This window comes from Bison bison, unplaced genomic scaffold (assembly GCF_000754665.1).
Source record: "Bison bison bison isolate TAMUID 2011002044 unplaced genomic scaffold, Bison_UMD1.0 scf7180017864037, whole genome shotgun sequence".
NCBI classification, from domain to species: Eukaryota; Metazoa; Chordata; class Mammalia; order Artiodactyla; family Bovidae; genus Bison; species Bison bison.
In genome coordinates this window covers 11,646,546-11,659,464 of record NW_011494609.1, presented here as the reverse complement: position 1 = coordinate 11,659,464, position 12,919 = coordinate 11,646,546, and the positions used below count along the sequence as shown (strand labels likewise).

The window sequence follows — 12,919 nt, the reverse complement described above, 5'->3', positions numbered from 1 at the left end:
TGGAGAAGGAAATGGCAACCCGCTTCAGTATTCTTGCCTGGGAAATCCCATGGACAGAGGAGCCTGGCGGGCTACAGTCCCTGGGCTCCCAAAGAGTTGGACACGACTGAGCGACTAAACAATAACAACAACAACAGCAACGGGAATTTGAACAAACTCCACCGCCCTGAATGTCCGGTGCTGCGCGAAAGATGCTCTTCCGCTGGGGGGCCACCAAAGCGGAACAGCGCAGACGGTGCCTGCCGCCTCCCCTGGCGCTGGGCGTCGGGGTCAAGTCACCTCCCGGAGCCCCGCGCGGGGCACTGGTGGGGACTCGGGGGGCCCAGCCATCCCCAGCAGCAGCGCCCCGAGTCCCCGCCCGCCTGCCGGCTCCTCACCTATCAGATTTCCTGTGCGCACCGCGCGCCGCTCCTCCCACCTCCTAAAGGCCAGCGCAGGGGACCGCCGCGCTCCGTCAGGACCCAGCTACTCAAGGGACGGCGCAATGCGGCTCTGAGCTCGGGCATCGGTACGGCCCCGCGCAGGGAGTGCGGGGCGCGCGGTGAGGCCCGGCGGCGCGGCGTGTGGCGCGGGAGGTGCGCGGGCGCGAGAGATGCAGCCCCTGGGGACCTGGAGGCGGGGGCGCGGGCCCCGTGCACTTCTGAGGCTCGCCTAGCCTACTGGGGGCTTGACTTCTCTCTTTCTGCTTTGTAAATTAAGGAAATGGTTACAAGACCAGATTTGACCAAACTTGGTCTGTAACAGTGTACTCATTTAAAAAAAATCTACCCCCCCCCCTTTTTTTTGGTTGTTGTTGTTGTTTTGTTGTTGAGAAGTTCTAACCTATTAGCAGATTTCTGTTATACAACATAGTGTTATCAACTGTCTTCATCCCGGGTGGTTCAGACGGTAATCTGCCTGCAGTGTAGGAGACCCAGGTTTAATCCCTGGGTCCGGCAGATCCCCTGGAGAAGGAAATGGCAACCCACTCCAGTATTCTTGCCTGGAGAATTCCACGACAGAGGAACCTGGTGGGCTACAGTCCATGGGGTCGCTATTGCCGCCTTGCTATAAACATTAGGTTGTCAGAAACACTAGTTCCTTCACCGCTCTAGCTCCTGGCAACCATTCTTCTACTGTTTCTATGATTTCCACTTTGTTTTTTAAAAATTAAGATTCCACATATAAGTGATACCAGGTAATATTGGCAGCGCTTGTCTTTCTGTGGCTAACTTCACTTAGCATAATGCCCTCTTGGGTCATCCATGGTGTTACAGAGGGCAGGATTTTTTCCCCCTTTTTTAAGGCTGACAGCATGGAATGTCTGTATATCTTTATCTATATCCATATATACACATAAATATAGCATTTCCTTTATCTGTTTGCCTGTCCACACTAAGATTGTGTCTGTACCTTGGCTCTTGTGAATAATGCTGCAGTGAGCACTGGAGTACAGTTAGCTCTTTGAGATGATGTTTTCGTTTCCTTTAGGTTTTATACTCAGAGATGGAATTGCTGGATCCTATGGTAGTTCTGATTTCTTAAGGAACCTCCACACTGTTTTCCACAGTGGCTGCACCAGTTTGCATTTCCATGAACAGTACACGTGTCCTATTACTTTTTTCTCCACATGCTCGAGGACATTGTTATCTCTTGTTCTTTTGATAATAAGCATCCTAACAGGTGTGAGGTGATGGCTCCATTGTGGTTCTGATTTGCATTGCCCTGATGATTACAGTTTTTGAGCACATTTTCACATACCTGTTGGCCATAAGTATGTCCTCTTGGGAAGAAAGATTCCTTGCCTTTTGCCCATGTTTAAATTGGATGCTTTGTTTATTTCTTGTTATTGATAACTAGAGGAGGAAATGGCAACCCACTCCAGTATTCCTGCCTGCAGAGTCCCATGGACAGAGGAGCCTGGTGGGCTACAGTGCATGGGATTGCAAAGAGTCGGATAGGACTGAGAGACTGAGCATGCATGCATGCTATTGGTAACAATGTATTGATTTCTGAAGAGTTATCCCTACTTTCATTACACGCCCAGGAAGTTGGGTTACTGACTGGACATAGTGCAAGCAGAAGACTAGGGAATTAACACTGAATAGAAAGTCTCACAGTTAAAATGAATAAGCCAATCTAAGAAAAAAAAAATCAATTCCTTAGCACTGGGCCCAGACAGCTCCTGCAGAACGTGGGCGTTGTGGGGGTGCTGACAGGCAGGCGATGTGGTGAAAAGACATCTTTTCACTGAGTGCCAGTAGGGTTTTGATTTTGAGTCTCTTTAGCTCATTCCTAAATACCTTACAATTTTATAATCAACATTTTAGTAATATCTCTGCCAGTCGTATGTGTGTGTGTGTGTGTGTGTGCACGCGTTATGCATGATAAATAGTGCGCCTAACTTTTTAAGGAATCCTGTTTCTGTTTCACTTTCTTTGTTTGTTTGTTTTGGTATCTGACCTGTTGGGGGTAAATACAGCTTCCAAAACCCTTTCCAAATCACCAGTAATCAGATATTGTGAAGTTATTTTTTGCTTTCTCTTTATATTAACATGACAAACTTAAAAAAAATCCTCGTTATGTATTTGCCTTTTGTAAATAATTAGTAGTACCTCCCATTCCCTTGTGTCCCTCATTTACTGTTTCTGCCCCTGCACTTTGACTTGGAGGAGTAGAATTTAATGAAGATAGAGATCTGAGGAGAGTGTCATATTCTAGTGAGCACTAGTGGTGGGGCACGGCTACTGTGTAGAGTATCTTATAGACAGGAAATTCGGCTACTGTGTAGAGTATCTTATATACAGGAAATTCCTAGAGTCACATTTGTGGTTAAATGCATGCTGCTTCTGACCATCCTTACATGTAACAGAATATTTCAGTTAAGTTACATAGTGTGGTAGATGGCCATCTTCTATGGTGTTTCCTCCTCTTTTTTTGTAAACTGATGGGTTTTTATTTTTGCTTTTTAGTTAATTATCTATTTATTTTTGGCTCTGCTGGGTCTTTGTTTCTATGGGTTTCTGTTTTGCTTTCTCTAGTTATGGCAGGGACTACTCTTCTCTGTGATGTGCAGGCTTCTCATTGCTGTGGCTTCTCTTGTTTCGGAGCATGGACTCTAGGCACAAAGTAGTTGAAGGCCCTAGAGCACAGCTGAGTTATTAGTGTACTGCTGTACAGGCTTAGTTGGGGCACGTGGGATCTTCCCTGACCAGGGATCAAACCTGTGTCTCCTGTACTGACAGGTGACCACCCAGCCACCAGGGAAGCCCTGGTATTTCTTCTTAAACAGCTACATGTAAGAGGCAAATTGTTTCCAAGAGAGAGCATTTTGTATTTTCCTTTAAGTGAAATAAGTCAGACAAGGCAAATACTGTATGATCTTATGTGTGGAATCTAAAACAAACAAGAGAAAACCTCTCCAAAACTGAACCCAGAGATATAGAGAACAGATGGCAGTTATCAGAGGCTGCGAGAGTAGGGGGTGGAAGTGGGTTGGGGGGCATTGCCTAATGGTGCGGGAGTGAGTGATGAGAATGAAGACAACATGAAAGCTAGTGCCATGGGTCGGAGACCTGCAACCTCTATTGGACTGAGGTTCAGAGTCCACTCGGAGTCCAGCTTTATTCCTAACTGCAGACTACAAGACTTTCTTTGATCTTATCTTTCTCCAAACACTACACTGACGTGGTCCAGATCTCCTTGTTTTCACCCGAGGCCATTCCCTCCTGGGCTAGTCTTGAGAACAGTCAGCAAGTACGTAGGCAGTGTTCATGCCTGGTGTTGAACCGGTGTTCCGAGGTTCCGAGGTCCATTCATGATCTCAATCATAATCCTTTCTGGGTCTGCCCTTGGGGTTTGTAACAAGGCAGTTATTCTAAGAAAAGCATAAAAGATAATCACTAACACAGTTGATTAATATACACTGTTTTTGCAGGTGCTATTTCTATGGAATTTCTTAAGGTTGTGAAAGTACATTATTAGGAATTCCCACTACCAGGGTAGGGGGGTGTTAGGCAGAATGAGTGAAGACGCTCAAAAGTTACAAACTTATAAGAGAAATATGTCCTGGGAATGTTATCAATACATGGGGAAAAATAAATCTCTCTCTCAAATCTTCCTTTTAAGGAATGGATGCATAATCTATTAAGATCTCTTTTCTATGTCTTTTCATTTTTTCTTTCTCTTCTCAAGTCAGTTCATCTTAAATAGTTCCTTTGTTAGGTAAAATTAAGCTCTGATATGTGCAAAGAGGATTTCAATATGAGGTCCATTGACATATAACTCCTATAAATGCAAGTTGAGTATAAAGATATTTCACTAAATCGTTACCTTAAAAAATTGAGAAGTACAATGCTGTCTTTGGAAAGAGTCTTCCACACACGGGCACCCTTTCTTCTGTAGGATTCCTCAGTTGGTGTTTTGAATAAACAAGGATCACAATTAATGTCTGATTTTCTGAGAGGCTGCATGCCTGTCCCAGTCTTCCTTGCAGGGGTGACAGACTCATCCTTTCATGAATGGACCAGTGTGCAGCCCTCCTTCCTCAGTCCTGCTTGCTCATCTGCAGGCAGTGGACAAGTGCAGACTTAGGTCAGTTCAGTTCGGTTGCTCAGTCGTGTCCGACTCTTTGCGACCCCATGAGTTGCAGCATGCCAGGCCTCCCTGTCCATCACCAACTCCTGGAGTTCACCCAAGCTCTTGTCCCATTGAGTCGGTGATGCCATCCAGCCATCTCATCCTCTGTCCTCCCCTTCTCCTCCTGCCCTCAATCCCTCCCAGCATCAGAGTCTTTTCCAGTGAGTTAACTCTTTGCATGAGGTGGCCAAAGTATTGGAGTTTCAGCTTTAGCATCAGTCCTGAAAGTGAAAGAGGAGAGTGAAAAAGTTGGCTTAAAGCTCAACATTCAGAAAACTAAGATCATGGCATCTGGTCCCATCACTTCATGGGAAATAAATGAGACTTAGGTCAGTTCGGACCAATTCTGGAAGGGAGTTGGGGGCTCCACTGCCGCCTACCTGGGCGTGGACTTGGACTTGGACTTCAAGCCAGGCGCTGGTGTCCCAGGAGAGTCCTTTGTTTCTCAGGATGCTTGTCTATTTTGACCCAGCTTCCAATCAAATTTTCACTTGGTTCTCTGCCAGAAGGTAGATCCTTGTCGCGGATCCAGGTTCCAATGGTCTTGAAACTCAGCTTGACCCTGGTCAGCCTCTCTCCCCAGTTGCCTGGGAGGCTGCCTAAGATGAACCCAGAGACTTTGAACTACCTCATTCCTTGCTCTCTGAATATAACTGTCAACACCAGTCAGCCACTCACTGACTTTGTTGGGTAGAGGCCTTATTTGGTCTACTGCCACCCCGCCCCCAAATGATGCTCTTGGGTGATCCCAGCTTTGTAACCTCCTGTGGTGTTCTGTTGACCTCCTCTGCTGCTGCTCCCCACCTCCAGGAAAACCCTCTGAATGGGTAGGGGCTTCTTCCAGCCCTCTTAATTCCAGACTCTTCTCCTTTGCCCTTGGCCTGAGCTTGCTTCTGTGACTGGCCTCTTGTGGGTTTTGACAAGACCTCACTTATTAAGGGACTGAACCTGTGTCTGAAGAGGCAAGGGATGGGTAAGGTGGCTTCTAGACATTTTGACAACAAGTGTGATCTTCCTTGAAAACTGGATTAGGAAGTATGGGTATTGTGGAATGAGATGCACTTGGAAGAAGGTATCAACCAGAATTTTTATATCTAATTTTGAGTGGTTTCCCATAGTCCCAATAGAAGAAACAGAGTGAGAAGTGGAGTGGGACCACGCTGGGTAAAGGAAGCAGCTGGTCATTTATTCACACATTCGTGGAGAGATAAAGATTATGGATGCTGGACCCAGATGCCCGAGTTCACATCCCAGCTGTGTCAGGTACTTGTTTGGTGATCTTGGGCAAGTTACTTCATTTCTTCCTGCCTCACTTTCCTCAGTAAAGAATCTGCCTGCAATGCAGGAGACCTGGGTTCCATCCCTGGGTTGGGAAGATCCCCTGGAGAAGGGAGTGGCTACCCACTCCAGTATTCTTGCCTGGAGAATATCTTGGACAGAGTAGTCTGGCAGGCTATAGTCTATGGGGTCACAAAGAATTGGACACGCCTGAGCAATTAACACTTTCACTTTACTCTAATGAGATGGGAGACAATAATGGTATTTATTTCCTTGGGGGATAGTTTTGAGATTAATGGTTTCATAGGTGTAAAGTTTTACAGTAGTGCCATTATGTAATACATGTTACAGAAGTTACAGCTATTAATGATATTTGCCTTTTATGTGCCAATCCTTTAGCCATGTTGTATACAGTTGCTGCAGGTCAAGGATGAGAAATAAAAATAAAGTAACAAAGCTAGTTTTCTTTTATTAAATGAAAAAAAAAAGCAATTGTCTCCCAAATGTGCCCAAACTATTTTGAGCAGTAGTAGAATTGCTGGACACTCCAGTACTCTTGCCTGGAAAATCCCATGGACGGAGGAGCCTGGTAGGTTCCTGGTAGGTTCGCGACCTCATGGTCGCGACCTCAAGAGTCGGACAAGACTCAGCAACTTCACTTTCACTTTTCACTTTCATGCATTGGAGAAGGAAATGGCAACCCACTCCAGTGTTCTTGCCTGGAGAATCCCAGGGACGGAGGAGCCTGGTGGGCTGCCGTCTATGGGGTCACACAGAGTTGGACATGACTGAAGTGACTTAGCAGCAGAATTGCTGGAATAAAATAACTAATGTCAGGGCTGTAGTATTTAATTTGATGTCTCAGTTTTGGTCTCTAAACCCTTTCATTTAACTTCTGACTCTCTGTAATTATTTCAAGCCATTCCTGGGCATTACTATTTAAGTTTTCAACTCTTTCTATGCTATTTCTCACCATTTCTAATTTATTTATTAGTTTTGTAGAGGTGTTTTGCTCTCAGGATGTTTCCTGAATTCTGTAGTTTCCCTTTGTAATCTCCTTTCTTTGCCTTGTCCTCTCATGTTTTCTTTCTTGTTTTGCTGATTTTATGTTCTTAATTTTTCATAGTGGATCATTTATTGGAAGAACTTTTTTTTCTTTTTGTAACTTAGAGTGTGGTCAACACTTTTAAAGCCTGAAGTGAGTGATAGGACACAGATAGCTTAATTTTAAAAAATGTTTTGGCCACACCTTGAGTCATACAGGGTCTTAGTTCCTTGACCAGGGATTGAACCCATGCCCCCTGCATTGAGAGTACAGAGTCTTAACCACTGGACCAGGGATGTTCCACAGACAGCTTTAAAAGAGTTAAGAAGTACTAATCACTCCAGTTTCTAATGAAATATTACAAATTAGGTTCAAGGCAAAAAATGCGTGATCTAGAGACGGAATCAAGGGTGGAGAAATAGCCACCCAGAGGTACTTCTCTTGTGTTGGCTATCACCAGCACCTGTATGAGAACTTCTCACCCATTTCTGGGAGAATATTTCCTTCCAGGCTGGCTTCTGCACTTGGTTTTCCTTCTTTACTTTTGTCATAGTTGTGTGTATTTGCTCTGCCATTTCTTTTTATGTCAAGTATATTTAAGAAGGGCAGCTTCAGCTGTACCTTCCAACTTAATTTGAGTGACTTGTCCTTGATGGCTTCTGTCCTTGTGCGAGAAGTGTTTTCTTTCTGAGCTTCAGTTTGCATCTGGACATCATGCTTTATCCGCTTTTCTGTTGCCTGAGGAGATCAAGGAGGAGAAAGTATAGCTGGTTGTTGTTGAGGCACTAAGTCATGTCCGACTCTTTGTGACCCCATGGACTGAAGCATGCCAGGCTTCCCTGTCCTTCACTACCTCCCAGAGTTTGCTCAAGTTCATGTCCATTGAGTTGGTGATGTTACTAACCATCTCATCCTCTTCCACTCCCTTCTCCTTTGGCCTTCAACCTTTCCCAGCTTAGGGGTTTTTTCCAATGAGTTGGCTCTTCACATCAGGTGACCAAAGTGTTGGAGCTTTAGCTTCAGCATCAGTCCCTCCAATGAATATTCAGTGTTGATTTTCTTTAGGATTGACTGGTTTGATCTTGCAGTCCAAGGGACTCTCAAGAGTCTTCTCCAGTACCATCATTCAAAAGCATCAATTCCTTGGCACTCAGCCTTCTTTATGGTCCAACTCTCAATTCCATACGTGACTACTGGAAAAGCCATAGCTTTGACTATACGGAACTTTGTCAGCAAATGATGTCTTTGCTTTTTAATATGCTGTCTAGGTTTCTCGTGGCTTTCTTTCCAAAAGGCAAGCATCGTCTAATTTCATGTTTATAGTCACCATCTGCAGTAATTTTGGAGCCCAAGAAAAGAAAATCTGTCACTGCTTTTACTTTTTCCCCTTACATTTGCCATGAAGTGATGGGACCGGATTCTATGAGCTTAGTTATTTTTTAATGGTGTAGCTGGAGTTGTGACTAATCATGATGTTACGATTGGTGGATTTAATATCTGTTTTTCCTGTCATTTTATTCAAAGTTGCTTGGAAAGTTCTTCTAAATTCACAATATGACAACAGCATTCTTGTATGTTTGTGTCTCCTTTTGCACACAGGTGTGTTCCCTTTAGAGTACATTTCTAGAAGACAGTAAATGGATAAAAAGGCATGTTAACTCCATCTTTCTAAGGTGGTTGTACTAATTTATGCCCCAACCTGCTCAGTGTACAGTTCTGTTTCTCTGTAGCCTCCTCATTGCTTAGATTTATTGGACTTTTATGAACATATGGGATGCATGTATCTTTTTGAATTATAATTTAGTCTAGATATATGCCCAGGAGTGGAATTGCTGAATCATGGACTTTAAAATTTTTGTTAATTTAATGGGTGTTAAATTTTATAGTTTTTTTATGCTGATTTAAAAAATTATTTATTTTTAATTGAAGGATAATTGCTTTGCAGTATTGTGTTGGTTTCTGCCATGTCAACTTGAATCAACCACAGGTATATATATGTCCCCTCCCTCTTGAACTTCCCTCCCACCTCCTACCCCTGTAGGTTGTGACAGAGCCTGGGTTTGAGTTCCCTGAGTCATGCAGCAAATTCCCACTGGCTATCTAAATAGTAACTCTGTTTTAAAGTGCATTTGCCTTATTCTAGTAGAGCATCTTTTCATCTATATATACATAATAATAAAAATGTATATGTATACATATATATGTAATGACTCATCTATGAATGGTCTGTTTATGTCTTTTGCTCATTTTTCATGTGGGGGTATCTTTTTGATCTAGAGAAGTCTTTTTTACACATTCTAGATCCTTCATGTCAGTAATATACATTGTAAATATCTACTACTAGCCTATGGCTTATATTTTTTCATTTTTAATTTGCTAATTTTCATTTATGGCTTGTGCTTTTTTTTCTGCTTTAAGAATTTCCCCACTTTTTACCAATAGCCTTGTATATTTTCTTCTAATCATCTTTACTTCTTGCTTTTCATGTTCAGATTTTTAATTCTCTTTGAATTTACTTTTGCTGTTGTTGACTTAAAAAAGACACACTGCGTAAGAGTTGGTAGTTAAGTTTTATTTGGGGCAGAAATGAGGACTGCAGCCCGGGAGACAGCACCTCAGAGAGCTGAGAAACTGCTCCAAAAAGGTAGTGGTGGAAGGTCAGTATACGTGATTTTGGTGAAGGGGAAATTCAGTGCATTAAAGCACTTATCTTACAAAAGGTTTTCTGTTAGTCTTGAGTAGCTGATGTCACCATGAAGGGATTTAGTGCTTTTCTAGATATGAGAAGACGCAGGGATTGGGGCCACGAAACCAGGTCCTGAAAATATCTATCTAAAAGCCTGTTCCACCAGTTTTCATGGAGCACAAAGTACGTCATTCTCCACCCTGAACTCCCTTCAGGGCCTATTGAAGGCCAACAGCTGCAGCAGTGTAGGATTCAGTCTCTGCAGAGGCAGATGGCAAATGCCCTTGGCGAGTGGCAATTTGTAGTTGACAGTATGTTGTGAGCTAGGATTTCAAATTTAATTTTTCCATTGAATTATCACTAGCCCCAGATCTCATTCAGTAGTCAAGTCCTTTCCTTGGTGATTTCTGATACCATTTCTCTGTGTATATATGTAGATTTCCAGGCTGTCTCTTCTCTTTTATTGGTTATTTTGATCTGCTCAGGCTGCCATAGCAAAAATACCATAGACTGGATGCCTTAAACAACAGAAATGTTTTTCTCACAGTTCTGGAGGCTGGAAGTGGGATATCATGGTGTCAGCAGAGTATGGTTCTCATGAGAACCCTCTTCCTAGCTTTCAGATGGCAGACTTGTGGCTGTGTCCTCACAAGAGAGTGAAATCTTGCCCTTCCTCTTCTCAAAAGATCACCCTGTTGAATTAGAATCCCACCCTGTGACCTCATTTATTCTTAATGACCTTCTAGAAGCCCCTGTCAAATTGGGTTTAGAGCTTTTTGTGGGAGGAAACAGTTGGGTCCATTTTTGTTGTTTAGTTGCTCAGTCGTGTCTGACTCTTTGCAACTGCATGGACTGCAGCACCCCAGGTTTTCCTGTCCTTCATAACTCCTGGAATTTTCTCACACTCACATCCATTGAGTAGGTGATGCCATCCAACTATCTCATTTTTTGTCACCCTCTTCTCCTCCTGCCCTCAATGTTTCCCAGCATCAGGGTCTTTTCAGTGAAGCATTTTAACTATATATAATTTGAAGTTTTTCAGCATTTTTTTATCAATTTCTCTATCATGATGAGGACCTTAGCACACTTTAATTATCAAACAACTGCTCTCCTTTATTTTTCAACTGTTTCTGGAGTTTGGCTATAATTTTTCAGACATGAAAAATTAGTTTTTTGCATGGATATAAATTAATTAAATTTAATCACATATTTGGTCTACTTCTGTGCCATTTTTGTGTCCCTTATTGATAAAGGTGAAAGAGGAGAGTGAAAAAGCTGGCTTAAAACTCAACATTCAAAAAACTAAGATCATGACATCTGGTCCTGTCACTTCATGGCAAGTAGATGGGGGAAAATGGAAACAGTGGCAGATTTTCTTTTCTTGGGCTCCAAAATCATTGTGGACAGTGACTGCATCCATGAAGTTAAAAGACAGTTGCTCGTTGGAAGAAAAGCTATGACAAAGCTAGACAGCGTATTTAAAAGCAGAGATGTCACTTTGCCGACCAAGGTCTGACTAGTCAAAGCTATGGTTTTTCCAGTTGTTACGTGTGGATGTGAGAGTTGGACCATAAAGAAGGCTGAGCACCAAAGGATTAATGCTTTTGAATTGTGGTGCTGGAGAAGACTCTTGAGAGTCCCTTGAACTGCAAGGATATCAAACCAGTCAATCCCAAAGGAAATCAGCCCTGAATATTCATTGAAAGGACTGTACTGGAACTGGAACTCCAATACTTTGGCTGCCTGATGTGAAAAGCCAACTCACTGGAAAAGACCCTGATGCTGGGAAAGATTGAGAGCAGGAGAAGGGAGCAACAGAGGATGAGATGGTTGGATGGCATCACTGACTCAGTGGACATGAGCTTGAGCAAACTCCTGAATACAGGGAAGGACAGGGAAACCTGGTGTGCTGCAGTCCATGGGGTCGCAAAAAGTCTTAGCAACTACTTGATGTCATGTGGTGTGCAGTGTGGGCAAGCCTGCCCCACTCTGACGGAAAGGATTCCATATTCCCACTCACCCTGACCTTGGCTTCTCTTCAACCCCTGATTCTTTTTATTTTTTTTATTAACAATTTTATTGGAATATAATATCCACAGCATATATTTTTTGCATAGAGTTTACAATTCAGTGAATCTGAAATTCTTTTTTATTAACTTGTGTAAATTATATTTAAATTAAGTTGACTACTTTAGCCACAATTCCAGGACATTTAGTGCATCCTCCATGGTTTGCATCCATTTTTCCTGTCTAGTTGCTGAACGTTTCATCATTTCAAAGAGAAACCCTATACCCACTATCATTCACTTCTCCCGAGAGCCCCTGGCCCTTGGGAGCCCTCATCCTGACTTCTCGCTATGAGTTTGACCATTCTAGGAACCTCACGTAAGTATTTTCCCTTGTGTGACTGGCTTATTTCACTTAGCATCATGTCTTCAACCTTCACTCATGTTGTAAAGTGTATCAGAATTTCTTTTTTTTTCAAGGCTGAATATTATTCCATTGTATGAATATGCCACATTTTGTTTATCCATTAATTTGTCAGTGGGCACTTAGGCTGCTTCTACCCTTTTGGCTATTGTGAATAATGCTGCTATAAACATGGGTGTACAAATATTTTTTCAAATCCTTGGTTTCATGTCTTTTGAGTTTATACTCAAAGGAGAATTACTGGATCATGTGGTATGCCTGTCTTCTTATTTTAAGAATTGCCATACTGTTTTTCACAGTGCCTCATCATTTTATATTTCCACTAGCAGTGCACAGGGAAGCTTCTAACTTCTTCATGTACTTGGCAGCACTTTTTAATTTTTAAAAATCTGTGTTTTTATAATAGCCATCCTAGTGGGGTGAAGTAGTAGCTCACTGTGGATTTGATTTGCATTTCTCTAATGATTAGTGGGGAAAACCACTGGACCATTCAGGTATGACCTAAATCAAATCCCTTATGATTATACAGTGGAAGTGAGAAATAGATTTAAGGGACCAGATCTGATAGACAGAGTGCCTGATGAACTATGGACAGATGTTCGTGATTCTGTACAGGAGACAGGGATCAAGACCATCCCCATGGAAAAGAAATGCAAAAAAGCAAAATGGCTGTCTGAGGAGGCCTTAAAAATAGCTGTGAAAAGGAGAGAAGCCAAAAACAAAGGAGAAGAGGAAAGATATAAGCATCTGAATGCAGAGTTCCAAAGAATAGCAAGGAGAGATAAGAAAGCCTTCCTCAGTGATCAATGCAAAGAAAAAGAGGAAAACAACAGAATGGGAAAGACTAGAGATCTCTTCAAGAA

The 12,919-nt window shown here is 42.7% G+C and overlaps 1 protein-coding gene across 2 annotated transcripts in view; it reads left to right on the top strand.

The window, feature by feature from the left end:
- The first annotated feature begins 245 nt into the window (after positions 1–245).
- B3GALT5 (UDP-Gal:betaGlcNAc beta 1,3-galactosyltransferase, polypeptide 5) overlaps positions 246–12,919 on the top strand; it is a 43,558-nt gene continuing 30,884 nt past the window's right edge. Inside the window, exon 1 of one of the 2 annotated variants that reach the window (XM_010834949.1) lies at positions 246–508. The gene's annotated coding sequence lies outside the window, so the exon portion shown is untranslated. Of the gene's footprint in view, positions 542–12,919 lie in introns of both variants that reach the window. The other variant, XM_010834948.1, reaches the window with a different exon arrangement.